The sequence below is a fragment of the Sebastes fasciatus genome, chromosome 4 (assembly GCF_043250625.1).
Source record: "Sebastes fasciatus isolate fSebFas1 chromosome 4, fSebFas1.pri, whole genome shotgun sequence".
In the NCBI taxonomy this organism is placed as follows: Eukaryota; Metazoa; Chordata; class Actinopteri; order Perciformes; family Sebastidae; genus Sebastes; species Sebastes fasciatus.
This window is the reverse complement of record NC_133798.1, coordinates 1,732,020-1,759,590: the sequence shown is the minus strand read 5'-3', so window position 1 is coordinate 1,759,590 and position 27,571 is coordinate 1,732,020. Positions and strand designations below refer to the sequence as shown.

Genomic DNA, 27,571 nt, shown 5'->3' with positions numbered 1-27,571 from the left:
GTGCTGTTTTTCCTTTGCAAGGTCAAGAAGAGGAAGGAGTCAAAAGGAGATAACGAAGAAGACGTGCAGCAGAAACATCACGCGCCATAAGTTCATGAATATTAATATTGTGTAAACTATGAATAGGCTGGATCAGGGATAGCTCGGGGTTCAGACTTCACGAACTGACCCATGCACTGTATGTTGTCAGGGACACGTTGACTGGATCCAGATATCTGTATACTCTTTTATTTTACTTATGCAACATTGATTGTTCGGAATAAATTGAATCATTATGCTTTAACTCATCTGTTTGGAAATTCTCTTTGTCACACAAGATTAACCAACACGTAACTGGGCCTTGACCTCTTGGAGGTAGAAGGCCAGTTCCTTCAATTGGTGACCCCGACGTGATCTTCGGCATTGAGAAGCGTGTCCAAAGGACGGACAGACCGGCGAGAGAGAGAAAGGGCCCTGAAATCTTAAGGTAAGCAGAACCTGTTGTATCGAACTCTGCAAATTGGCTTACTCTAAATTATCTCTCTTGTTGTGCTGAATCTCCTTTGTAGTGATAAATGTTGCAAAAGTAAAAGACTTTCTGTTAAAGCGTTTGGAATGCTGCGCTTGGAGCGCTAGAGTAGTGCGCTTGGAGCGCTAGTTTTTAGTAACGTCTGGGACGTTAGAGAAGTATTTGGAACATTAGAAAAGCGTTTGGAACGCTGCGCTTGGAGCGCCTGTATGAGTAGTGCGCTTGGAGCGCTAGTTTAGTAACGTCTAGGACGTTAGAGTTTAGTAAAAATAGCGCTTGGAGCGCCTGTATGAGTGTACATTAATAACTAGTATTCAGAGGAAAATTAAAACTTACTGTTGATACTGGGCCAACATCACTGGAACATCAAAGTGTCCAGTAGAAGCTTATGTTGGTAGGATCACAGCGAGGGGCATAGCGACCCATTTACTCTGAATCTAGCTACTGTCATAAACTGAATAAACCTGTGTGAAATAGTACTGGACAGAATGGACGGAGAATTTGACAAAGACTGTGAGGAACGGGGTGGCTGTGGGCCTCCCGGTTTATCATTTGGACAGCAATGGGTTAAAGTCAGGACCAATGTAATCTGTACATTTGATCCTAAGACTAGAAATAAAGAGACTCAAGACCTAGATGAGTGGTATAACATGACAGTGAAGGAAGGGCATTTTCCAGCCACGGGAAGTGAAGCCAAATTCATGCCAGTGATGAGAGCATTAATACAGGTGGCTCATAGAAAGCTGCTGCAAGCAGGACAAGACAAAGAAAAGGGACATATGTTTGTAAGGAGGAAATTGAGGAAGAAAGAAGACGAGTTGGCAAGTAAATTGGTAAAATATAATGTGATACAGATGGCTGCACTATCAGCCTTAGGCAGCCAGACGAAAGCCACCCACGCAAAAACCGCTGAAGCAAAACCACTAGTGAAACCCTCACCCAGTCCTAGCGCACCCCCACCACCAAACCCACATACTAGCCAGCCGCCACATTACATGTCCCTCCATCAGCAGTACCCACCTGGCCCACATCCCAACCCCCCTCCTTATCCTCCTCCTACCCCTAGTCCGGTACCAACCCCACAGGACAGTGATTATACAAACGAAGTTATGGCACCATTGTTTCAAGTGTTAGGTGGTACTTTGGAACTTTAACCCCTACGCTACCTCCTTCGGTAATGATATTAGTCATATCAGCCAACAATACAGACTCTACCAAACCAACAGCTAGCTCCAATGCAGGCATACAGCGGGTACTATGCGCAGGGGCCTCCACCTGGTCCATATACACCAGGAATGTTCCCATAGGGGTGCCCGACGGAGATGGAGGGGCAGGGGCTGGCAGAGCCCTGTCTCCAGTTGACAGTGAACGGAAAACGAAGATGGTTCATGGTGGATACAGGAGCACGTTACTCCACCTTAGCTGAACCTATGTGTTCCCTTTCCTCTCACTATGTTTCCGTTTTGGGATTTTCCGGCACTGAACAAAGACTGCCTTTTACTGTTCCCCTTCCTGTCCGGCTTGGGAGACAGGTGATGGAGCACCCCTTTTTGTATGCACCTGATTGTCCACGTGATCTCCTGGGAAGAGATGTTTTGGCAGCACTGGGGGTTTCTGTACATTGTTCACCAGAAGCTGTGATAGTGAGTTTCCCCGGAGGAGAAGAAATGGTGTGCTCCTCCCCCTCCAGTGCTGATCGCATGTGCATGTTGAGTCCTGATACCTCACCTGATGCCCCACCACCCTGTGCAGACATATATTGGACCCTGCTAGCCGACAGAAACCCTCTGATTGACTTTTACAACATGTGGCAACCATGGATTAGGGCTCTACACCCTTACCTCCCTGTTCCCGATCCTCCCCACTGCACTCTGAATTATGACAGAAATAATGATCTTACGTATCAAGATGAGTTCCAACAAAATCTGTTAGATACAACCTGGGGGATAGGAGTAGGAGGTGTTTATCCACCTCAAGCAGGAAATGGCAGAGGCCGCAGCACTCGCTCTCCCAGATTACTCTCAACCATTCCATCTGGATGTCTCAGAGCAGCTTAGTACAGCCCATGGTGTCTTATATCAGAAACACAGAGGAGCTAGGAACGTATTGTACTATTGTAGCATTTTGCTAGACACACAAGAACAGAGAGCCAGCCCCTGTGTCAGATATGCAGCTACTCTGGCAAAAATTGTAGACAAAGTAGGTCATATAGTCATGCACCATCCTCTACAGATTCTGACCTCTCACAGCACTGTAACATATGTCACATCCTCCTGTTTCACTCTCACCCCCCTCAGACAGACCAAGATCTTACAAGTACTCTCGAAACCACACATCTCCTTTGTACATGAGGGCTGTAATATGGCTGACAATATGACTGATGGCGAGAAGCACTTCTGTGCAGAAAAATCGCTGCCCTTTGTAAAACTAAGGCTGGACTTAGAAAACTCCCCTTTAACGGAAACTGACCTTAGCTTATTTACAGATGGTTGCTGTTTCTGTCATCCCACCGAAGGGTTAAAAGCAGGTTATGCTGTGGTGTCTATGAATACAGCAAAAGAGGAACCATGTACTCTCGATCACGGTCCTCTTGATGAGAAACAATCTGCTCAGGTAGCAGAACTTACGGCTGTAGTTTGTGCTCTGCGGTTAGCGGAAGGGAAGGCAGTGAATATTTTCACAGACTCTGCGTATGTGTGCAATGCAATTCACAGAGATATGTCTGGCTGGGTGCAAGCGGGTTTTAAGACTAGTCAGAATAAACCTATGGCTCATGAGAGTTGATGAAAGAGTTGTTAGAAGCAATCCAGTTACCACAGAGGGTAGCTGTGATCAAAGTGAAAGGACACAGTCAGGGCACTGACTTAGAGAGTATAGGAAACGAAGCAGCGGATGCAGCTGCTAAAAAGACGGCAGGGTATTTACCTACTATGATGGTCATGACCACAGCAGATCTCGGTTCTGAGATAACTGATTTCTCCATTATACAAGCTCAAGAATCTGCCACAGCAGCAGAACGAACCATCTGGGAAGATAAGGGAGCTATAGAACAGTTTGATGGTATATGGTATAACAGAGATCAAATAGTTATGCCCCCCTGTTGGATGTCCTCAATATTGACTCAGACTCATGGACTTGACCATAAAAGCCACAAACAGATGTTACGAGATCTCCGCCACTGGTGGATTCCCCGGAAACATGCTACTATAACTGACTTTTTGACTAAGTGTGACGTATGTAGTGCATGTAACATCAGACCTACCATCACTCCTAGGGCAGGAAAACATCCTTCTCCCACTGCCCCGGGACAGGAAATCTTTATGGATTTCACAGATATGGGAGTAAGGGCTGGGGGGAAAAGATTCCTCCTAGTAATTGTGGACGCATTTTCACGTTGGGTGGAGGCCTACCCTACGGGAAAAGAGGACGCAAAATCAGTCATTAAATGTCTGGTGAATGAGTACATTCCGAAACATGGGTTTCCTAAATTGATCAGGTCAGATAATGGTTCACATTTCAAAAATAAAGACCTGCAATCTGTCGAAAAGGCTCTGGGACTACAACACAAATTTGGCACTGTGTATCATCCACAATAACAGGACTCACACCATTTGAGCTTACGTGTGGCCGACCTTTCCCAGGGCCGTCCCAAAACCCCTCTCCCCTTCCTGACCTCGGTTACAGACCATACTATTTGAAGGTTAATGCTCTTGTGTCAGCTCTCTCCTATACAGGTGACAAACCTGTCACCCCTGTCACAGAGGACGTTCCAGGACCTGACCCCGGACCCCCGGAACACCTTTGGTTGAAGGTGTTAAAGAGGAAGTGGTCGGAGCCACGTTGGACAGGCCCACACAAGGTTCTGGCCAGAACTGCAACAGCTGTGCAGCTTGCAGGAAAAGGACTCAACTGGTGGCACCTAACACAGTGCTCCAGCAGCAGGACAGGACCTGAAGCAGTAGAGGAGGAAGCCCCACAAGGAGCCCAGGCTACGTGAAAAGAGGGTCACGTATAATTTTTTATTTTTCATATACTGTATAAACTGTGACTGTGATGAGATACACATAAGGGAAAGAAGGTTACAAGGTCTTGCCTGTATTTACAGTTAAATCAGGCTAACATGGTTGTTTAGGTGGACTCATCTAGGTGGTTTTTGAAAAAACATTATATATCACATTGTATTAAAAATTGTTGCTTAGAATAAATGCTAAAATAGACAAAAATAGATAAAAATAGATAAAAAGAGAAACCAGAGGTGGGGAGAATCCACCAGAGAGAAATTTCACTTCCTTTCCCAAACCAGTATAAAATAGGACCACCCAGATAAAAGTTTTTCAGTTGCGCGCAGGAAAACAAACTAGAAGCATCATGCAGTACGGCAAACTGCTAATAGCGTTTGTTGTAGTATCTGTGTTTATCTCTCTTGTCCTCTTTTTTCTGGACAATCCTCGACCAAAAAAGGGGAAGCCAGAAGGAACAGGGAAGAATGTAACGATTAAACTAGCACCAAACAACACCGAGGCACATCAAAATCGCACTGAAACCGTAAATACAACTGCACTCTGCTAAAACTAGCTAATCACAAGTAACTCTTTTTAACAATAGACAATGCTTTCACTCAGAAGCAGGGTGGAAGGTGTGGGCTACAAGGGGGGGAAGGCTAAACCAAGATTATAAAGAATGATGTAGTGAGGTAGCTCCCCTAATGAATATAAACTAGCTGACCAAATAGCTGCAGGCTTTGAAAACATACCTGTAATAAGTGCTCTGATCCCTATCACTCCTAACAAAAATGTTGACCGCATTAACTACATCCACTATAATGTTCTCCGTTTGACTAATCTAACCCGTGATGCAATTGCCGGACTAGCTGAACAAATGGCTCCTACGTCACTGATGGTGATCCAAAATAGAATGGCATTAGATATGCTGCTGGCAGAGAAAGGCGGTGTATGCTCAATGTTCCAAGACTCATGTTGTATTTTCATCCCTAACAATACAGCGCCGGACGGGACTGTAACTAAGGCGCTAGAGGGGCTCCGGACGCTGTCTGAATCCATGCACAATGACTCAGGTATCAACAGCCCCATTAACGACTGGTTAGACCGTACCTTTGGGAAATGGAAGTCCATGGTGGTATCTCTATTCTCCTCAATCCTTGCTGTGTGTGCATGCTTAGTATTATGCGGTTGTTGCTGTATTCCATGTATTCGCCACCTCACTGAGCGTGTGATTATTTCTGCTGTGCAACGAAAGCATCCGGATGCACCTCCTTCTTATCAGATGACCATGTTCCAAGCGGAGAGACAGGGTCTCCTGGAAATGGTGGGGGATAGTGAAGATGTTGATCCTGAAGAGGTTGTGTGATGATGCTTATAATTAATACATCTGTACGTAACATGACGATGCTTATAATTAATACATCTGTACGTAACATTATCTATGCTTATAATAAATATATCTGTATGTAACATTATCTGTAGGTGAACTTAGTTAAGTTCAAAAGAGGGTCTGTTGGATTTATTATGTACAAAAGTGCTTACAATGACCTGCAATAACCTGACTGTTGGATTTGTTATGAATAGAGTGATTGTGAGGAAAGGGAGGTAGCAGGTGCTGTTTTTCCTTTGCAAGGTCAAGAAGAGGAAGGAGTCAGAAGGAGATAACGAAGAAGACGTGCAGCAGAAACATCACGCGCCATAAGTTCATGAATATTAATATTGTGTAAACTATGAATAGGCTGGATCAGGGATAGCTCGGGGTTCAGACTTCACGAACTGACCCATGCACTGTATGTTGTCAGGGACACGTTGACTGGATCCAGATATCTGTATACTCTTTTATTTTACTTATGCAACATTGATTGTTCGGAATAAATTGAATCATTATGCTTTAACTCATCTGTTTGGAAATTCTCTTTGTCACACAAGATTAACCAACACGTAACTGGGCCTTGACCTCTTGGAGGTAGAAGGCCAGTTCCTTCACTGGTCAGCTAACATTACGGCCAAGCAGCTGAAATATAGAGTGATATTGTGCTTTTAGCTGACGTGTGTCTCCTCACTGTTGAGCGATGCTTGTTCATGTCTATGTAGAGCGAGCACAAGCTCGAGCAACAGGACGCTGACTTTCGTTGACTGAACGGCCACAGGTGTTGCTGTTAACAAGACATTTCTGATTCTTACAAACAGTCCCTTTAATACTTTTGACTATCATATTTAGTTATATTGATTGGTGATTACATACTCTGTGCTTTTAAGAGTCCTTTGATGTTCACTTATAATGGCGTTTGCGTGCCTGAGGCGACTGGTGGTGATGGTGGTATGATCGCAGGAAAAACCCCATGGTAGTGTTCACGCGGACTAGGGGATTCACGGCGGCGTCTGGGCAGTCGAGAGGTCTCAACCTTACTTGACAGTGTGTGTGTGTGTGTGTGTCTTGGACTATGTGTAGCTGTAAACCATCATCATCATATACATACATGTACATACAGGAAATTTGACCTCTGCATTTAACCCATCCTCAGCATTGTAGGAGCAGTGGACTGCCGTAAAGCAGTCTGGCAGCGACCTGGCAGCGACTTGGCCAAGAATGGCAGCAGTACAAACAGTTTCATACACACACATTAAAAAAACAATAGATCAGCTCAAAGGTGCCATACCGTAAAAGTGCAGGGAAGCCATATAATCCTATTTCAATCAAAACAAGTACAATTATTGATAGAGTCTGTTTCTATAGATTTCACCATTCCTTTAAATTCATTTAGAGTGACTAGGTCCAGGAGTTAAAGTTCATTTTGCAGGCTATTCCATGCAGATGGTGCAGAAAACATAAAGACCTTCATTTCCAACTCAGTCCGAACTCTGGGAACAGTCATGAGCATCGTGTCCTGAGATTGTAACCCATAACTGCCATGTTTTTTGGTTAGAAAGACAGATAAATAACAGGGGAGTCTACCCAGTATGGCTTTATAGATAAAAACATACCAATGGCTAAGCCGACGTATTGACAGAGAAGGCCAATTTACTTTGGAGTACAATATACAGTGATGAGTGAGGGCTCTACAGTTTGTAACAAACCTTAACGCACCATGATATACAGTATCCAACATATGGAGACAATGGGCTGATGCATTCATGTAAAGCAGATCACCGTAGTCAAGAACAGGCAAGAATGTTGTTATTCAACCAGTTTTCGTCTGACATCAAGAGAAAAACAAGACTTGTTTCTAAAATAAAAAACTAACTTCAATTTCAACTTTTTCACCAGACTCTGTATATGAGGTTTAAAAGAGAAGTGGTCATCAATTAAAAATCCCAAGCATTTGTATGTGGAGACTGCCTCAACTTGTTGACCTTGAGTAGTAACTATACTCTGATTCAACTCCATCTTCCTAGAGTTAGAAAAGACCAGGAGTTTGTTTTTTTCAGCATACAGTACAAGCTTCAGTGGGTCAAGCTGAGCTTGGACTGTGTTAAAAGCATTTTGCAGAATCTTAAAAGCTATACTGAGGGTAGCTGCACAACAATAAATAACAGTATCATCCGCATACAAATGGAATGATGAATTTTGAACATTATCACCCAAGCAGTTTATGTAAACAATAAATAAAAGTGGGCCCAGAATAGAACCCTGAGGAAACCTTGAAATTTGAATTTGATATATATAGCAACACCGCCACCTTTCTTGGGGCGGTCAGAGCGATACACATCATATCCCATTAATACAGATATCCTTATCATGAACAGATTTAGTTAGCCAAGTTTCAGATAAAACAACAACATCAGCATCAGTTGAATTTATCCAGACCCTTACCATATCTAATTTAGAGATTAAACTCTGAACGTTTAGGTGAATGATACCCAGACCAGACTTGCACTTAAAATCAGCTGGAGTATTGCAAATCTTGATGTCAATATCAGCTGGGCCAGGGTTTGGCTGTACATTACCAGAGATTAATAACAGAAGAAGAATTAGATATCTCTGTTTAGTAACACTGCAAGACGATTCATTATTGGAGTGAATCATGTAAACAAATCCAGCAAGAGAATTCTCAGAAAACACGTAGAGACTGGAGCAACTCAGTGGAGTGGAAAGAGTCCCCGAGAGAACAACTCAGCCTCTGCTGCGGATTGCACAACATCTCAGTAAACGCGCCGGGCAAGACCGGCGGAGAAAGCACCTTTCCCACTACATTCTCCCGACGGAGGTCGATTTGCCCATAGTCCCAGAGCGAGAACGCAATAAGCAGCTCAAGAAGAAATGTCATTGTCTATGTGAGAGAGTTCAGTTCAGTTTGTGTGTGTATGTGCGTGTAAGTGTGTGTAGAGGGGGGAGGAGGGGAGGAACCTGAGCCTAGGCTGGCAGCACACCGGGGCTCAAACCACTTGGAGGAGCAGGAACGGGGCAGACAGAGGCAGGAGTAGCCTACGGCAGATCCAGGCAACAGGAGAGCAAAGTGCAGGCTTGCGAGGAGTGGAGCATAATCCAAACAACGATATAAAATACTCTGCTAAAAACAAACCCATCTCACAGGAAAAACAAACGTGGAGACGCGCGTACTGCCATCTTGGACGGTATTGTTTGATTGGTAGAGGTGTTGAATCTTGAGTTTTCTCATAATTTATTAACTTTTTGACTGTTTTATGGTATTTTTGTAAATCCCTTTTGAATTTGGACTATTTATTGATGGATTCATATTTAATTTGTAAATTCTTTTCATAATTCATCTTTTTATTGCCCATTAAAATGTCAAATAATGAAATACTTTGTAATTTTGTCCATTTATTCAAAGATAGAAAAGAAAAATTAAAAAGGCCATCACACAATTGAGGAACAACAAGGCTGCAGGACCAGACAACATTCCGGCAGAGGCGCTGAAGGCAGACATGGACACCTCCGTAGAGATGCTGCACCCACTGTTTCAGAAGATCTGGGAGAAGGAGCAAGTACCAACAGACTGGCAAGAGGGCTATCTGGTTAAGCTCCCCAAGAAAGGAGACCTGAGCAAATATTCTAACTACAGAGGAATCATGCTTCTCTCAGTGCCAGGAAAGATATTCAACAGAATTCTACAGGAACGGATAAAGAAAGCAGTGGACCCACTGCTAAGAGACCAGCAAGCAGGCTTTCGGCAGAATAGATCATGCGTGGACCAGATCGCAACTCTCCGCATCATAGTTGAACAGTCATTGGAATGGAATCCTCCACTGTACATCAACTTCATAGACTATGAGAAGGCATTTGACAGCGTTGACAGAAGCATCCTCTGGAAACTGCTTTGATACCATGGCATTCCAGAAAAAATGGTCAACATAATCAGGAAGTCTTACGCATGGATGACCTGCAGAGTTAGGACAGCTCACCAGAAGCTTCCAAGTGAAGACCGGCGTCAGGCAAGGCTGTCTACTGTCCCCTTTCCTCTTCCTCCTGGCTATCGATTGGATAATGAAGACCACAACAGCACAGAGGAGAAACGGGATCCAGTGGACACTCACAACACAGCTAGACGACTTAGACTTTGCCGATGATCTGGCTTTGCTGTCTCACACTCGACAACAGATGCAAGAAAAGACAAGAATACTGGCAGACACATCATCACAAATAGGCCTCAACATCCATAAAGGGAAAAGTAAAGTCCTCAAGGTCAACACAACCATCGAAGACTCAGTGACCTTGGAGGGAACAGCACTTGAAGAAGTACAAGCCTTTACATACCTCGGTAGTGTCATCAAACACCTGGCACAAGGACCTTGACACGAACATCAAACAGAGCGGGCTGACATGGAAACAACTGGAGAGGAAAGCCCAGGACAAAAGACTCTGGCGGACTGTGGTCAACGGCCTATGCTCCACAAAGGAGCAATAGGCTTTGAATGAATGAAATTCATAGATTAATAAATGAATTTGTACACACATTTATTAATGCCTATTTTTATTGTACAATTAGTTATTAATCAATGAAATGCTCTATTACTATTTATGTGGCTCTTGTGGTCCTCCATATGAGACAGCCTCAGTCTGTCTCTGTTCAGTTACAGGATCCCCATCGCAAACAAAACAATTAGAAATATGTTTAATCACATCTCATACCCTATAGTATCTTACCGTAACTCAATTTCACAAATCTATTAGAAAAAAACTATACAATACAATACAATACAATACAATACAATACACTACACTACACTACACTACATTACACTACACTACAATACACTACACTACACTACACTACACTACAATACAATACAGTGAAACTTTATTGAAATGTGTCTTCGGCTCACCAAACACAGAAAACAACAGACATTTAAAACCAGACAGCAGTTAGTAAAAAACAGAGACAGGTGATGTTACACATTAAAACAGTCACATTGTTGAGATAAGAATATGGATGGCATTTGGGATGATGTACTTTTTACAGTTTTTCTCAATTGTTTACACACAAATACTGGTACTTGACACACAATGACCACAACATGTAACTCATGCACCAACCCCCTGAACCAATTCTGCTAAACTACAAGCACAATTCCTGCTTTACACTCAAATTGCAGTTCTAAAACACACTTTTTTCAGAACACTACACACAATTCTCTGCATTTGGCACAATTTTCATGAAGAAAATCTCGTTTTCACAAGGAACACACTGTCATTCAAAATTCTAAAGTCAATTGCCCTACTATGCACACTGACTCATCACATGGGCAAACACCTGTCACACAGTGTTACAATTAGCAATCAGTTGATGCTTTTCATGGCTGGATTCGACATGCTAAGCGATATTTCCCCCGCTGCTTGGCCAGGGAAAACATTGCTTGTGATGTGGATGAGGTGCTGTGGCCAGACCGAAACAGAAGAGAGGATGCAGCATAGTTTTTTTTTCGTTTTTTTTACTGTAACTGTATACAGTAAATTATTCTGTTGTTTTGTATGTAGACCACTGTATGTGCAACTTTGTGTTGGTTGGGATGTACACTGTGTACATTGTTTTTGTGGGGAAAATAAAATATATTTGTTACCGTGTATTTGTGTGTTCTGAGTATAAAAACAATATTCTAAAATATTTTACAACACACTTATGTATGTACTGTCTGTAGTAAGTGTAACACTGAACAAAAAAAGGGCCTAAGTCATTATGATGAATGGAGAAGAAGTGTTTTCCATTCATCATAGTGTTTTACATTGAGCACATCAGTGTTCAACTGGTTCTTATAAATGTCTATTCATATGATGGTTTGTGTGTGTCATTTGAAAACAAAATACCATTTTGAGAAGAAATAACATTGTTTTGAATGTAAAGTTTAATTTTGCAGGAGAATTGAGGGGTTTTGCCCATTGTGTGTGTGTTTTTTGATTTGTGTGTAGAGTTCTGAGAGTATGAGGCATGCTTTCAGAAAATGTGTGTAAACAATCGAGAAAAACTGTAAACACATTAGAAGGATTCTATAGCGCCTCCCGGAGTTCATGAGCTCAAACTGGCTGCAGAGAGGATGGGCGCTATCTGCCAGGATGCTCCTCGCTTTCTTCCTCGTCCTTTCTGTAAAAAGTTGAGTCAAGGGCTTTTGGGGTTTACCAACTATTTTGCCTGCCATTGACACAATCCTAGACAGTTTATTCTTCTATCTACAGTGTAGGTGACCGTACCAGGCAGAAAGGTTAAAGGTTAAAATCCTCCTGTTTTGTACACGAATTCTAAAATCTGCTGGCTGACACGAGGACACTAAGTTTCCTTAGAAGATAAAGTCGCTGTGAGCATCTCTTGAAAATATACTCTGTATTTTCAGAGAAGCTCACCTGGGGGTCCAGGACTGTACCGAGGTATTTAAAGTGTCCCACAGTTTCAACATGTTGGCCATCAAGTGAAACTGGCTCTGTGATCAGATGTTGTTTTGTGCAGCACATGATTAATTGTTTCGTCTCGGCCACATTGATTTCTAGCTGGCTAGTGTGACACCATGTTTGAAGGACTGTAGTGTGGGTCAGATAGGCAGCTTCACCTGGTGGGTCTGTTTCCCGTAAAAGGCCAACTGAGGCCATGTCATCCGCATACTTAAACAGTCTCAAATGTGTCTCACTGATCATAAATTCATTAGTAAAAAGAGAGAATAGCACAGGGGAAAGAACACAGCCTTGTGGGCAGCACGTCTGACATGTTCTCCCTGACACAGACCCTCTGATCCACACAACTAACCCTGTGTTGATGTTGAGATCAAGGAGCCTTTTCAGGAGAATATGCGTCTTCATTGAGTTAAAAGCGGAGCTATAATCCACAAATAAATCTCTGGCATAACCTTTAATAATAATAATAATAATAATAATAACTTGGATTTATATAGCGCCTTTCAAGAAACCCAACGACGCTTAACATAGACATAAATAGACACAACAAACGGAACATAACGATAGCGTTGTGGAGCTCTATTGGGAGAGAGTTCCAGAGGGTGGGGGGGCTGTCACACTGAAAGCTCTGCCCCCAAAAGTTGGCAGGTTTGTGTGGGGGATGGAGAGCTGACCCGTGCCTGAGGATCTCAGGTTTCGGGACAGTGTGTATGGGTGGAGGAGGTCAGATATAGGATGCATAAGGTGTTTTGTGACTGTGTTAAGCAGAGTCAGCACAGCGTCGTCTGGGCCTCTGTCGCTCTTATTTAAGTGAACTGGAGCAGATCTAGCTTAGTCGCCACTGTGCTGGTCAGGTGTCTGGCAAGAACTTCTTCCATGGTTTTACACAGTATGGAGGTTATTGCGATAGGCTGAAGACTATTTGGCTTACTTGCGCCTGGCTTTTTTGGCACAGGCCTAATTATTGAGAATTTTCATGATTTTGGCACAGTGCATGAGTCTAGGAGGGACTGAAATAACCTAGCAAAAAGCCCTTTTAGTTGAGGAGCACAGTCTTTAAGGAAGACGGGCGTTTAGGCCGTCTGGGCCAGTGGACTTGTTCGGCTTCAGTTTATAAAAACTTGCAGCAACATCATCCTCACTGAGAACTATTGGTGTCTCTACAGGGAGACCTTTGCATATTTCATTACACGCCGTCTTGCCATCCATAGTGTCAAATCTACAGTAGAAAATTAACAAAGCTTTGACTGTTGCATATAAGACTATCACGTTTTTTACTGGATCTGCCCATTAGTGTGTTTAGTCAGTAGTAGTAGAAGGGTGGCTTTGCGCGTGCATGTGAAATGCGCGTGCACGTGCGTGTGTGTATGTGTGTGCACGTGCGTGCATGTGAAAATGCGTGTGCACGTGCGTGTGTGTGTGTGTGTGTGTATGTGTCTGTGTGTGTGTGTGGGGAAGCACGCGCACACTGGTGACCCTGGTGATCTTTTTGGTAACCCTAGGGCTGATGTTAATTATTGGTAATTGACCAAAGGTTTCTGATGTAGGTGTTATCAGTTGCTCCAAAACAAAAGAAGACCCCATCCTGTGGATCCTGATTCAGTTAAAAAATACAGTTGTATCCCAATATGTGTCTTTATTACATTACCATTAAAAGTTCAAACAAACCCCTTGTTCCTGTGACCAAATGTTTTTTTTTGCCAGTTTGCTTTTGCCTCAGAAGACCCATACTGATGATCCTGATTCAGATAAAAAAAAAAAAGTCAGTTGGATCCCTAAGGTGTTATCAGTTGCTCCATAACATAAGAAGACCCCCCCTCCTGTGGAGCCTGATTCAGATAAAAAAAAAAAAAGTCAGTTGTATCCAAGGGGTTATCAGTTGCTCAATAACAAAAGAAGACCCCCTCCTGTGGATCCTGATTCAGATAAAAAAGTCAGTTGTATCTAAGAGGTGTCTTTTATTACAGTACAGTTAAAAGTTCAAACAAACCCTAGTGTGCTGTGGTCAAAATGTTTATGTCTTTTGATGATGTGGTGGTTGGTACTGTTTGCAGGTTATATCAACATGGATCCTGTCAACCATGCGTATTCATGAGATGTCATTAACTCCACCTTCATAGTAGGTGTGTTTTACCTACTCTTACTGTATATATAGTCACCATTCAGCTGAGGTAGTGTTTACCAAACTTCATCAACTTTTTGAAGAGGACGCTTTCTCCTAACGCATCTCTTGCATTTTCACATCTCGGGGTAATTTCTACCAATGGCATCTTTTCCCTGTAAGTATACCCATTTTTTATCTAACACAGTTATTTTTTCTTCCGATAATACCTGTTTGTTTTTTTATAGTAAATGTTGTTCTTAACAGTTTTATTTATTAGGTTACATGGTCAGTGGTAGCAACCGCCACGACAGAGGTATTGAAAACTTTCAACCTGGTGATAATGAAGGTATTTAATTCATTATACTTGTTTTGTATTTTTATTCATTATATAGAACTAATTTTGTTTTAGACTAAGTGTATGTTATTTTTATTTATTTTTGTTCTGTTGTTTTTTTGTTTTTTTTTACATCTAGTGCCTTCAACCAGCTACTGGGGAACACCTTTTCAGCGGAGGGGGATCTTACAACCCCTAAACCAACTTTCAAAAGGTATGTACATGATAAAATGTAGATGTTAAAACAATACTTTGATGATTAATACATATGATTATTATACCTAAATACTAAAGTGTTTGTGGGTGTGTGTGTGTGTGTTTGAATCTAGAAGAAGAAGATTCGGACTTTGAGGAACCAAAGAGCAGGCTTAAAAGACCGAATAGACTTCAATCGGGCCCAGTAAAAAAGAGGCAAAAGGAAGAGAAGGAGCGCCATAGTGTTCAAGTGCATACAAGGTATGTATAAGATTATGGTATTCTATCTGTATCTACGATTATTTTTTTATGTATGTACTAAGTTTTTTTTTTTTTTTTCTCCTAATGTCTTGCATCAGACCGGTGATTAATGAGGGCACCATTGACTTAACATTGGATGCAGTTGTGTTGGCTTCGGTTACCGAGACGCTTCGACGTGAAGAGGCAGAGGACGTGTGTGATGTCGTGGATCAATTGAAGGCGTTATTAGCAGCGCAGAGACAGCCAACCGCAAAGCTTGTGACAGATATTTCTCAAGAAGAAGAGGACATTCATCAGGGTGAGCGGGAACAATACAGTGAATGGGGGGAGAATTTGAGTGTACCATGTTGTTATCCTAAGCTGGATTGGTTTGATTCACTTGTTGATTTTGAGGAGAAAACCTCTGACACACTCCCTGCAACACAAACGTGTGTGGGGGAGGATAATGAACAGCCTGGTTCTTCAGAACAATTAGATTTACTCGTCTGGAGTGACCTTGAGGATATGTGGCTATCCTCACAACGACAGGCAATTCATCTTGATCAATTACGTACACAAAGTGTGGTTGACTGTTGTGTCACTGAGGATTTGTCATTAGGGGGTGGGGTTGATATTGGCAACCGATTTGATAAATTCGAATGCATGGTGAACAGTAAATTAGCAGAAATACAGAGGGATAACAAAGAACAATATGAGTCTTTGAATAGTAAAATAGCCGAATTAGAAAAACAAAACAACAACTTATTAAATACTGTTCTGGCCGGGTGTAAATCAGATCTATTATATAGAGGTATTCTGACTTCTGACATCTGTGCCCTGCATGCAGCCAGTGGAGAACTGGTTAGAATCCAGAATAATATGGTTACGGGTCTATCACATATATCAAACATCCTAAAAAGCAGGCCTTCATCATAGTGCTCAAATATTAGCTGATAACATGTCACCTCCTAGAAAAATTTTCAAATATAGTGATGACGCTGGTCGTAACGCTGCTAATGATGATGATGTTAATGAAGTTGATAGTGATGAAATCTCTCATGTCCCTCATACTGTCGAAGAATATATTACCCATAGTGACCAAAATGCAATGGGCCATGGGCTACCACAATTACCCAGTGTAAAATACAATACTGAAACTATCAGAAAGTGGGCTGGATTCACCAATGCTAGGCTTGATTCTATTTTAGGTGATTTGTCTACTATTATTCCCGCTGTAAATATTCCGCTTTCTGCTGCTACTGCTGTTGCTGTTGCTTCTACTTCTGCTTCTGCTGCAGAGACATTTGACATTGTGTCTGTCTGCCATGATTATAATAATGCTTTGATCACAGGTAATGATAGTGTTGATAATCATGATGACGATGGTCGTAACGCAACTAATGATGAAGATGTCAATGAAGTAGACAGTGATGATGAAATCTCTCATATCACTCACACTGTCGAACAATATAATGCCGTTAGTGACCAATATGCAACGAGACATGGTTTACCACAATTATCCGGTGTAAAATACAATACCAAAACTATCAGAAAGTGGGGTGAATTTACCAATGCGAGGCTTGATTCTATTTTAAGTGATTTGTCTACTGTTGTTCCTACTGTAAATGCTCTGGTTTCTGGTGCTGCTTCTGCTGTTGCTGCTGCTACAGAGACATTTGACACTGTGTCTGCCTGCACTGACGATAATAATGCTTTGATCAGTGCTAGTGTTGATAATCATGATGTGAGCAGTGCTACTGCTTTGAATAACGAACCCCATGGCTTTGTGTGCGGTAATGGCGAAGCTTCTCCGCGTGTAGACAGTCATAGCAGATGCGTACAGGATGGGGCGGGTAGACTTGTAGAAAACATCCGTGCCCCTGTTAGAGATATACAAATTAGAAACATACCCGCATTTAATGCCTCTGAATTGCGTCAGCGTGTTGATTTTAGGGATATTAATCTTGATAATCCCGAGCAGGTACCTAATCGAGTTAGAGAGAGACTGTCTGGTGTGATTGAGAGAGCCTTAGAGGATTCCCCACCCGCCAGTGTTTTAAATGTCATCTTGAGGGGCCCATCACTGGCTAGCGATGTACAAGCCGTCTTAAACGCAGATAATGAATACAATGTGGATTTGTTCATGGAGGAAATATCACAGGTCTTACAAAGCAATGATGATTCTATGACGGATGATGAATTGGAGTTTATTGTTACAGTTGCTAGGGATAGTCGTGGTGGAGCAAGGCGTCTGAGATTGGGTCAAGTTTCCTATGAGGAAATTTTGGCCAAAAAAGGTCGACATCTGTACAATCCTGATAACATGGGGGACAACAATCTATGTTTTTCTATCTGTCTTGCACATTTTGTTAACAATGCTATGGCTGGAGATGAAAAATTGGAATATGCAAAACATCTGTACACTGCACTCGGTTTTGATCACATGCACAAAGTGTCATTCTCCGATGTCACCAAATCTGAGAAACACCTAGACATGAAAATAATAGTCTTCCATCATGGCTCTGCGCGTAAACGCTTGCAGTGTTTCCAAACATGCGACGCACCACACAAGCGTACAGTCTGGTTATACTTACACAATGACCACTACTATCTGATTGAAAACCAGACAGGTTTTTTCGGGGTTTCATATGTGTGTGAGTATTGCTATGATACGTATGAAACGCCTCTGTACCACAACTGTAAGCATAGTTGCAATGTCTGTTTTACACAGGAGTGTCATACGTACCAAGGTCGCACGTTAAAGTGCCCTGACTGTAAACGCATATGTAAATCACAATTCTGTTTCAAGCAACACAAAGTACCTGAAGTAAAACACAAAGTTATACCATGTACAGCATTAAAATACTGTGAGGCATGTGGAAAAACATACAAGCTTGGTAAAAAAAAAATGCACAAATGTGCACCCCTTGTCTGTTCACACTGTTGTGAACAAAGATTGGAAAGCAGTGTGCCCCACGAGTGCTTTATCCAACCAATCGAGAAGGGTGATCCACAGAGAAAGTACATCTTGTTTGATTTTGAGACACGTTTTCACGATGGCAAACACGAGGCAAATTTTGTGTGTTCAATGGATATTGATGGAAACAAGTTTTGTTTCAACACATTAAAATGCGTGGATGCATTTGTGAAACGGTACAGACAGCCCAAATACAAGGGGTATACGTTCATTGCGCATAACGCATCAGGCTTTGACAACTACATTCTGCTTGAGTACTTTGTCAAACAAAGGATTACGCCTATGGTGACGATGAGAGGTAGCAGGGTCATTCTGATGTACGACCATACATACCAACAGAGGTGGATTGATTCGTTCAGTTTCTTACCCATGAGACTGGCCAAAACACCTGCTGCTTTGGGGTTTGAGGATTTGGAGAAAGGCTATTTTCCCCACAAATTTAACACTAGAGAAAATGAGCAATACAAAGGCTCATACCCCGACCCATCTCAATATGGGTACGAAACCATGTGTGAAAATGAGAAAACCTCGTTCATGCAATGGTATGACACAGTCCGAAATGAAACCTTTGATTTTCAAGCTGAGATTCGTCGCTACTGTGTTAATGATGTGGAGGTGTTGCGCCGGGCATGCACCATTTATCGTGAAACATTTCTCGAATGTACACAGCTTGACCCGTTTTCGTTTACCACTCTACCCTCCAGTTGTATGGGTGTATTCAAAACATTGTTCCTCCCCAGAGACACTGTAGCCCTCACATATGAAGGTGCATACACCAAACAGAATAAGACATATTCAGATGTGTCTATGCAGTGGCTTGAATATGTGGCCCATACAGAAAACATTGAGATGCAACATGCACTCAATCGTGGTGAACAGCAATTTGGCCCATACTTTGTGGATGGGTACAATCCTGCTACAAACACCTGGTATGAGTTTGCAGGATGTTTTTTTCACGGCTGTGTCAAATGCCATGTACTGGGAGATTTAAATCCGGTCACTCAAGTCTCCTATGGTGAGCTATACTGTGCTTTCAATGAAAAAATAAACAAGTTGGAAACACTACATGGCCTTCGCTCTGTAGTGATGTGGGAGTGTGAATGGGGTTTGTTGGCAAAATCAAACTCTGTAGTACAAACATTTCTGACCACATACAAAAAACCGGAACGACTCGATCCCAGGCAGGCTCTCTTTGGTGGGCGTACAAATGCCATGAAACTGTACCACATGGTGGAAAATGATGAAAAGATCAGGTACTACGACTTCACAAGTCTGTATCCCACAGTTCAGGCAAAGAAACTGTACCCAGTTGGACATCCCCAGGTTATCCATAGGGACTTTGATTCCATCGATAATTATTTTGGGTTTGTAAAGTGTACGGTGCTCCCGCCAAGAGGTTTGTTCCACCCAGTCTTGCCCTACAGGTGTCAAAACAAGCTCATGTTCCCTCTGTGCAGCAAATGTGCTGAAAGTTTGAACCAAACATCTGATTGTGCGCATAGTGACAGTGACAGACAGCTGTCAGGTGTGTGGGTCTCGTTTGAGCTTCAGAAAGCGGTAGAAAAGGGTTACCATATTGTCAGCATTGATGAAGTGTGGCATTTTCCCAACAAGACAGACACATTGTTTAAGGGGTATGTGAAAACGTTTCTGAAATGTAAACAAGAGGCTTCTGGCTACCCAGGGCATGTCAAAACACCTGATGAACAAAAGAAGTACATTGATGACTATTTTGAAAAAGAGGGCATTAAACTGGATGCTAACAAAATCCGTGTCAACAAAGCTGTCAGGAGTTGTAATAAGTTACTCCTAAACTCTTTGTGGGGCAGATTTAGCATGAGGAACAACATGCCCTCTTTTTCACATGAGCTTGTTTTGACACCTGTAGGGCAAGACTGGGTGGAACAAACCTCTTGGCGGGAGCACCGTACACTTTACAAACCCAAAATAATTATCGATGGAATCAAAGTCCCTATGGATAACCTGGGGATGTCCAACTGGGTACAGTTTCTTTGCCTGAACTGTGGGATACAGACTTGTGAAGTCGTAGTACCTGATCTTTTCATCATTTTCCACCATGTGGTACAGTTTCATGGCATTTGTACGCCCACCAATGAGAGCCTGCCTGGGATCGAGTCGTTCCGGTTTTTTGTATGTGGTCAGAAATGTTTGTACTACAGAGTTTGATTTTGCCAACAAACCCCATTCACACTCCCACATCACTACAGAGCGAAGGCCATGTAGTGTTTCCAACTTGTTTATTTTTTCATTGAAAGCACAGTATAGCTCACCATAGGAGACTTGAGTGACCGGATTTAAATCTCCCAGTACATGGCATTTGACACAGCCGTGAAAAAAACATCCTGCAAACTCATACCAGGTGTTTGTAGCAGGATTGTACCCATCCACAAAGTATGGGCCAAATTGCTGTTCACCACGATTGAGTGCATGTTGCATCTCAATGTTTTCTGTATGGGCCACATATTCAAGCCACTGCATAGACACATCTGAATATGTCTTATTCTGTTTGGTGTATGCACCTTCATATGTGAGGGCTACAGTGTCTCTGGGGAGGAACAATGTTTTGAATACACCCATACAACTGGAGGGTAGAGTGGTAAACGAAAACGGGTCAAGCTGTGTACATTCGAGAAATGTTTCACGATAAATGGTGCATGCCCGGCGCAACACCTCCACATCATTAACACAGTAGCGACGAATCTCAGCTTGAAAATCAAAGGTTTCATTTCGGACTGTGTCATACCATTGCATGAACGAGGTTTTCTCATTTTCACACATGGTTTCGTACCCATATTGAGATGGGTCGGGGTATGAGCCTTTGTATTGCTCATTTTCTCTAGTGTTAAATTTGTGGGGAAAATAGCCTTTCTCCAAATCCTCAAACCCCAAAGCAGCAGGTGTTTTGGCCAGTCTCATGGGTAAGAAACTGAACGAATCAATCCACCTCTGTTGGTATGTATGGTCGTACATCAGAATGACCCTGCTACCTCTCATCGTCACCATAGGCGTAATCCTTTGTTTGACAAAGTACTCAAGCAGAATGTAGTTGTCAAAGCCTGATGCGTTATGCGCAATGAACGTATACCCCTTGTATTTGGGCTGTCTGTACCGTTTCACAAATGCATCCACGCATTTTAATGTGTTGAAACAAAACTTGTTTCCATCAATATCCATTGAACACACAAAATTTGCCTCGTGTTTGCCATCGTGAAAACGTGTCTCAAAATCAAACAAGATGTACTTTCTCTGTGGATCACCCTTCTCGATTGGTTGGATAAAGCACTCGTGGGGCACACTGCTTTCCAATCTTTGTTCACAACAGTGTGAACAGACAAGGGGTGCACATTTGTGCATTTTTTTTTTACCAAGCTTGTATGTTTTTCCACATGCCTCACAGTATTTTAATGCTGTACATGGTATAACTTTGTGTTTTACTTCAGGTACTTTGTGTTGCTTGAAACAGAATTGTGATTTACATATGCGTTTACAGTCAGGGCACTTTAACGTGCGACCTTGGTACGTATGACACTCCTGTGTAAAACAGACATTGCAACTATGCTTACAGTTGTGGTACAGAGGCGTTTCATACGTATCATAGCAATACTCACACACATATGAAACCCCGAAAAAACCTGTCTGGTTTTCAATCAGATAGTAGTGGTCATTGTGTAAGTATAACCAGACTGTACGCTTGTGTGGTGCGTCGCATGTTTGGAAACACTGCAAGCGTTTACGCGCAGAGCCATGATGGAAGACTATTATTTTCATGTCTAGGTGTTTCTCAGATTTGGTGACATCGGAGAACGACACTTTGTGCATGTGATCAAAACCGAGTGCAGTGTACAGATGTTTTGCATATTCCAATTTTTCATCTCCAGCCATAGCATTGTTAACAAAATGTGCAAGACAGATAGAAAAACATAGATTGTTGTCCCCCATGTTATCAGGATTGTACAGATGTCGACCTTTTTTGGCCAAAATTTCCTCATAGGAAACTTGACCCAATCTCAGACGCCTTGCTCCACCACGACTATCCCTAGCAACTGTAACAATAAACTCCAATTCATCATCCGTCATAGAATCATCATTGCTTTGTAAGACCTGTGATATTTCCTCCATGAACAAATCCACATTGTATTCATTATCTGCGTTTAAGACGGCTTGTACATCGCTAGCCAGTGATGGGCCCCTCAAGATGACATTTAAAACACTGGCGGGTGGGGAATCCTCTAAGGCTCTCTCAATCACACCAGACAGTCTCTCTCTAACTCGATTAGGTACCTGCTCGGGATTATCAAGATTAATATCCCTAAAATCAACACGCTGACGCAATTCAGAGGCATTAAATGCGGGTATGTTTCTAATTTGTATATCTCTAACAGGGGCACGGATGTTTTCTACAAGTCTACCCGCCCCATCCTGTACGCATCTGCTATGACTGTCTACACGCGGAGAAGCTTCGCCATTACCGCACACAAAGCCATGGGGTTCGTTATTCAAAGCAGTAGCACTGCTCACATCATGATTATCAACACTAGCACTGATCAAAGCATTATTATCGTCAGTGCAGGCAGACACAGTGTCAAATGTCTCTGTAGCAGCAGCAACAGCAGAAGCAGCACCAGAAACCAGAGCATTTACAGTAGGAACAACAGTAGACAAATCACTTAAAATAGAATCAAGCCTCGCATTGGTAAATTCACCCCACTTTCTGATAGTTTTGGTATTGTATTTTACACCGGATAATTGTGGTAAACCATGTCTCGTTGCATATTGGTCACTAACGGCATTATATTGTTCGACAGTGTGAGTGATATGAGAGATTTCATCATCACTGTCTACTTCATTGACATCTTCATCATTAGTTGCGTTACGACCATCGTCATCATGATTATCAACACTATCATTACCTGTGATCAAAGCATTATTATAATCATGGCAGACAGACACAATGTCAAATGTCTCTGCAGCAGAAGCAGAAGTAGAAGCAACAGCAACAGCAGTAGCAGCAGAAAGCGGAATATTTACAGCGGGAATAATAGTAGACAAATCACCTAAAATAGAATCAAGCCTAGCATTGGTGAATCCAGCCCACTTTCTGATAGTTTCAGTATTGTATTTTACACTGGGTAATTGTGGTAGCCCATGGCCCATTGCATTTTGGTCACTATGGGTAATATATTCTTCGACAGTATGAGGGACATGAGAGATTTCATCACTATCAACTTCATTAACATCATCATCATTAGCAGCGTTACGACCAGCGTCATCACTATATTTGAAAATTTTTCTAGGAGGTGACATGTTATCAGCTAATATTTGAGCACTATGATGAAGGCCTGCTTTTTAGGATGTTTGATATATGTGATAGACCCGTAACCATATTATTCTGGATTCTAACCAGTTCTCCACTGGCTGCATGCAGGGCACAGATGTCAGAAGTCAGAATACCTCTATATAATAGATCTGATTTACACCCGGCCAGAACAGTATTTAATAAGTTGTTGTTTTGTTTTTCTAATTCGGCTATTTTACTATTCAAAGACTCATATTGTTCTTTGTTATCCCTCTGTATTTCTGCTAATTTACTGTTCACCATGCATTCGAATTTATCAAATCGGTTGCCAATATCAACCCCACCCCCTAATGACAAATCCTCAGTGACACAACAGTCAACCACACTTTGTGTACGTAATTGATCAAGATGAATTGCCTGTCGTTGTGAGGATAGCCACATATCCTCAAGGTCACTCCAGACGAGTAAATCTAATTGTTCTGAAGAACCAGGCTGTTCATTATCCTCCCCCACACACGTTTGTGTTGCAGGGAGTGTGTCAGAGGTTTTCTCCTCAAAATCAACAAGTGAATCAAACCAATCCAGCTTAGGATAACAACATGGTACACTCAAATTCTCCCCCCATTCACTGTATTGTTCCCGCTCACCCTGATGAATGTCCTCTTCTTCTTGAGAAATATCTGTCACAAGCTTTGCGGTTGGCTGTCTCTGCGCTGCTAATAACGCCTTCAATTGATCCACGACATCACACACGTCCTCTGCCTCTTCACGTCGAAGCGTCTCGGTAACCGAAGCCAACACAACTGCATCCAATGTTAAGTCAATGGTGCCCTCATTAATCACCGGTCTGATGCAAGACATTAGGAGAAAAAAAAAAAAAAAACTTAGTACATACATAAAAAAATAATCGTAGATACAGATAGAATACCATAATCTTATACATACCTTGTATGCACTTGAACACTATGGCGCTCCTTCTCTTCCTTTTGCCTCTTTTTTACTGGGCCCGATTGAAGTCTATTCGGTCTTTTAAGCCTGCTCTTTGGTTCCTCAAAGTCCGAATCTTCTTCTTCTAGATTCAAACACACACACACACACCCACAAACACTTTAGTATTTAGGTATAATAATCATATGTATTAATCATCAAAGTATTGTTTTAACATCTACATTTTATCATGTACATACCTTTTGAAAGTTGGTTTAGGGGTTGTAAGATCCCCCTCCGCTGAAAAGGTGTTCCCCAGTAGCTGGTTGAAGGCACTAGATGTAAAAAAAAACAAAAAAACAACAGAACAAAAATAAATAAAAATAACATACACTTAGTCTAAAACAAAATTAGTTCTATATAATGAATAAAAATACAAAACAAGTATAATGAATTAAATACCTTCATTATCACCAGGTTGAAAGTTTTCAATACCTCTGTCGTGGCGGTTGCTACCACTGACCATGTAACCTAATAAATAAAACTGTTAAGAACAACATTTACTATAAAAAAACAAACAGGTATTATCGGAAGAAAAAATAACTGTGTTAGATAAAAAATGGGTATACTTACAGGGAAAAGATGCCATTGGTAGAAATTACCCCGAGATGTGAAAATGCAAGAGATGCGTTAGGAGAAAGCGTCCTCTTCAAAAAGTTGATGAAGTTTGGTAAACACTACCTCAGCTGAATGGTGACTATATATACAGTAAGAGTAGGTAAAACACACCTACTATGAAGGTGGAGTTAATGACATCTCATGAATACGCATGGTTGACAGGATCCATGTTGATATAACCTGCAAACAGTACCAACCACCACATCATCAAAAGACATAAACATTTTGACCACAGCACACTAGGGTTTGTTTGAACTTTTAACTGTACTGTAATAAAAGACACCTCTTAGATACAACTGACTTTTTTATCTGAATCAGGATCCACAGGAGGGGGTCTTCTTTTGTTATTGAGCAACTGATAACCCCTTGGATACAACTGACTTTTTTTTTTTTTATCTGAATCAGGCTCCACAGGAGGGGGGGTCTTCTTATGTTATGGAGCAACTGATAACACCTTAGGGATCCAACTGACTTTTTTTTTTTTATCTGAATCAGGATCATCAGTATGGGTCTTCTGAGGCAAAAGCAAACTGGCAAAAAAAAACATTTGGTCACAGGAACAAAAATGGAACTTTTAATGGTAATGTAATAAAGACACATATTGGGATACAACTGTATTTTTTAACTGAATCGGGATCCACAGGATGGGGTCTTCTTTTGTTTTGGAGCAACTGATAACACCTACATCAGAAACCTTTGGTCAATTACCAATAATTAACATCAGCCCTAGGGTTACCAAAAAGATCACCAGGGTCACCAGTGTGCGCGTGCTTCCCCACACACACACACACAGACACATACACACACACACACACACACACACACACACACACACACACACACACACACACGCAAGCACATACACACACACACACACACACACGCACGTGCACACGCATTTTCACATGCACGCACGTGCACACACATACACACACGCACGTGCACGCGCAAAGCCACCCTTCTATTACTACTTTAGTCCCTCCCATGCCTGCTTTATGTTACCAGTTATGAATGTTCCCTCCATTTTATTTTTAAAATCAATTTTTGCCTTAAATTTTTCCCCCCTTAACTGTCTTCTTTTCTCACACAATAATTCCATATTACCAGAGCAGAAGGCATCCTTCTTTTCACTGAGACAGCTTTCCAGCTGTTTTGATACCCAGGACTTATTGTTTGGGAAAATGTTTCCCTGTTTTAATTTCAGACGTAGTGTCTTCACAGAATTTAATATATGACGTGATAGTGTCTGTGAGTTCATCAGCATCCTGACAGGACTGAAAGAAAATGTCCCAATTAGTCTCCTCAAAGCAGTCCCTGAGTTGCTCTTTACGTCTGTCAGACCACACATGTATTTGCTTGGTGACAGGTTTCACTCTCTTCACCACAGCTTTGTATTTGGACTATTCACATGTTACGACCTAAATATCTAAAATTCCCCATAGCTCCCAAAGCAAAAGAAATAAATTTTAACATATTAAATGGAGTATATCCATTCAGTGATTTGTTGCGACAACGATTTGGAATTGAAACCAATAACTGTGTATTTTGTGATGATACTGAAAGTACTGATCATTTATTTTTCCATTGTATGTATTCTGGAGCTTTATGGCTTGATATACATGACTGGCTTTTCCCAAAAGTTTCTCATCTGGAAAACTTCTCTCAAAAGGACATTGTTTATGGACTTGTCGTGGACAATAACAAAGATGATTTTCTGGTTAATTACATTCTCATTCTTGGAAAATTGTATTTGCACAAATCCAAGTATATGAAAGTGAAACCTGGTTTAATGTGTTTCATTCTGAATTCTTTCTTACCTAAAAGCCCTTAAAGTCGTGAAAAACAAAAATGCATTGAAACTTCTTCACATAATAGAATAATGTGAATTACAGGTACAGCCCTAGCCCTTAAAGTAGCAGTAGGGAGTATATTTTTTGTCATCACTGGGCAAAAATCCCATAATAACCTTTCAGCATATTGTAATTCAAGTGTTCTGAGAGAAAACTAGACTTCTGCTCCTCCTCATGGCTCTGTTTTCAGGCTTTAGAACATCTAGCCCGTGACGGGAGACTTTGACCAATCACAGGTCATTTCATTGAGAGAGAGAGCGTTCCTATTGGCTGTGCTCCGTGCATGTGACCGGAACTTGGCTTTCCTTCAGCAGATTTTACAATGGCGGCCACGTCACAAACTTTCTCATTTTACAGCTAAACCGTACACTAGAAGAGGATTCTGAAAACATCTGAGGAGAGAAATAGACATTACAGTAACAGAATATTGATTCATATTTGATCAGCGCTGCCTAGTTTGACCGTTTGGTCGGAGTTCGTGAGTGATTGACAGCCGGCTCTCGTAGACGGCAGCTGGACAGCAGACCTCAGATCAGCTCTTACTGCTTGTTTTCCTCTTAATAATTTTCATGTATAATTTAACATATTTTTCAGTTTTTG

At 41.8% G+C, this 27,571-nt stretch overlaps 3 long non-coding RNA genes across 3 annotated transcripts in view; 2 read left to right on the top strand and 1 right to left on the bottom strand.

Moving 5' to 3' along the window:
- Positions 1–95: 95 nt before the first annotated feature.
- LOC141766936 (uncharacterized) lies at positions 96–6,161 on the top strand. Its single transcript, XR_012593712.1, has 3 exons — positions 96–217; positions 318–466; positions 6,143–6,161. It is a non-coding gene; the product is annotated as an uncharacterized LOC141766936 (long non-coding RNA).
- Positions 5,097–6,054, top strand: LOC141766938 (uncharacterized). The gene is made up of 2 exons (XR_012593714.1): positions 5,097–5,193; positions 5,229–6,054. It is a non-coding gene; the product is annotated as an uncharacterized LOC141766938 (long non-coding RNA).
- A 183-nt stretch (positions 6,162–6,344) lies between the features above and the next one.
- The window catches only part of LOC141766937 (uncharacterized), a 216,260-nt gene continuing 195,033 nt past the window's right edge, over positions 6,345–27,571 (bottom strand). Inside the window, exon 3 of the long non-coding RNA XR_012593713.1 lies at positions 6,345–6,404. This is a non-coding gene — a long non-coding RNA (uncharacterized LOC141766937). The remainder of the gene's footprint in view (positions 6,405–27,571) is intronic.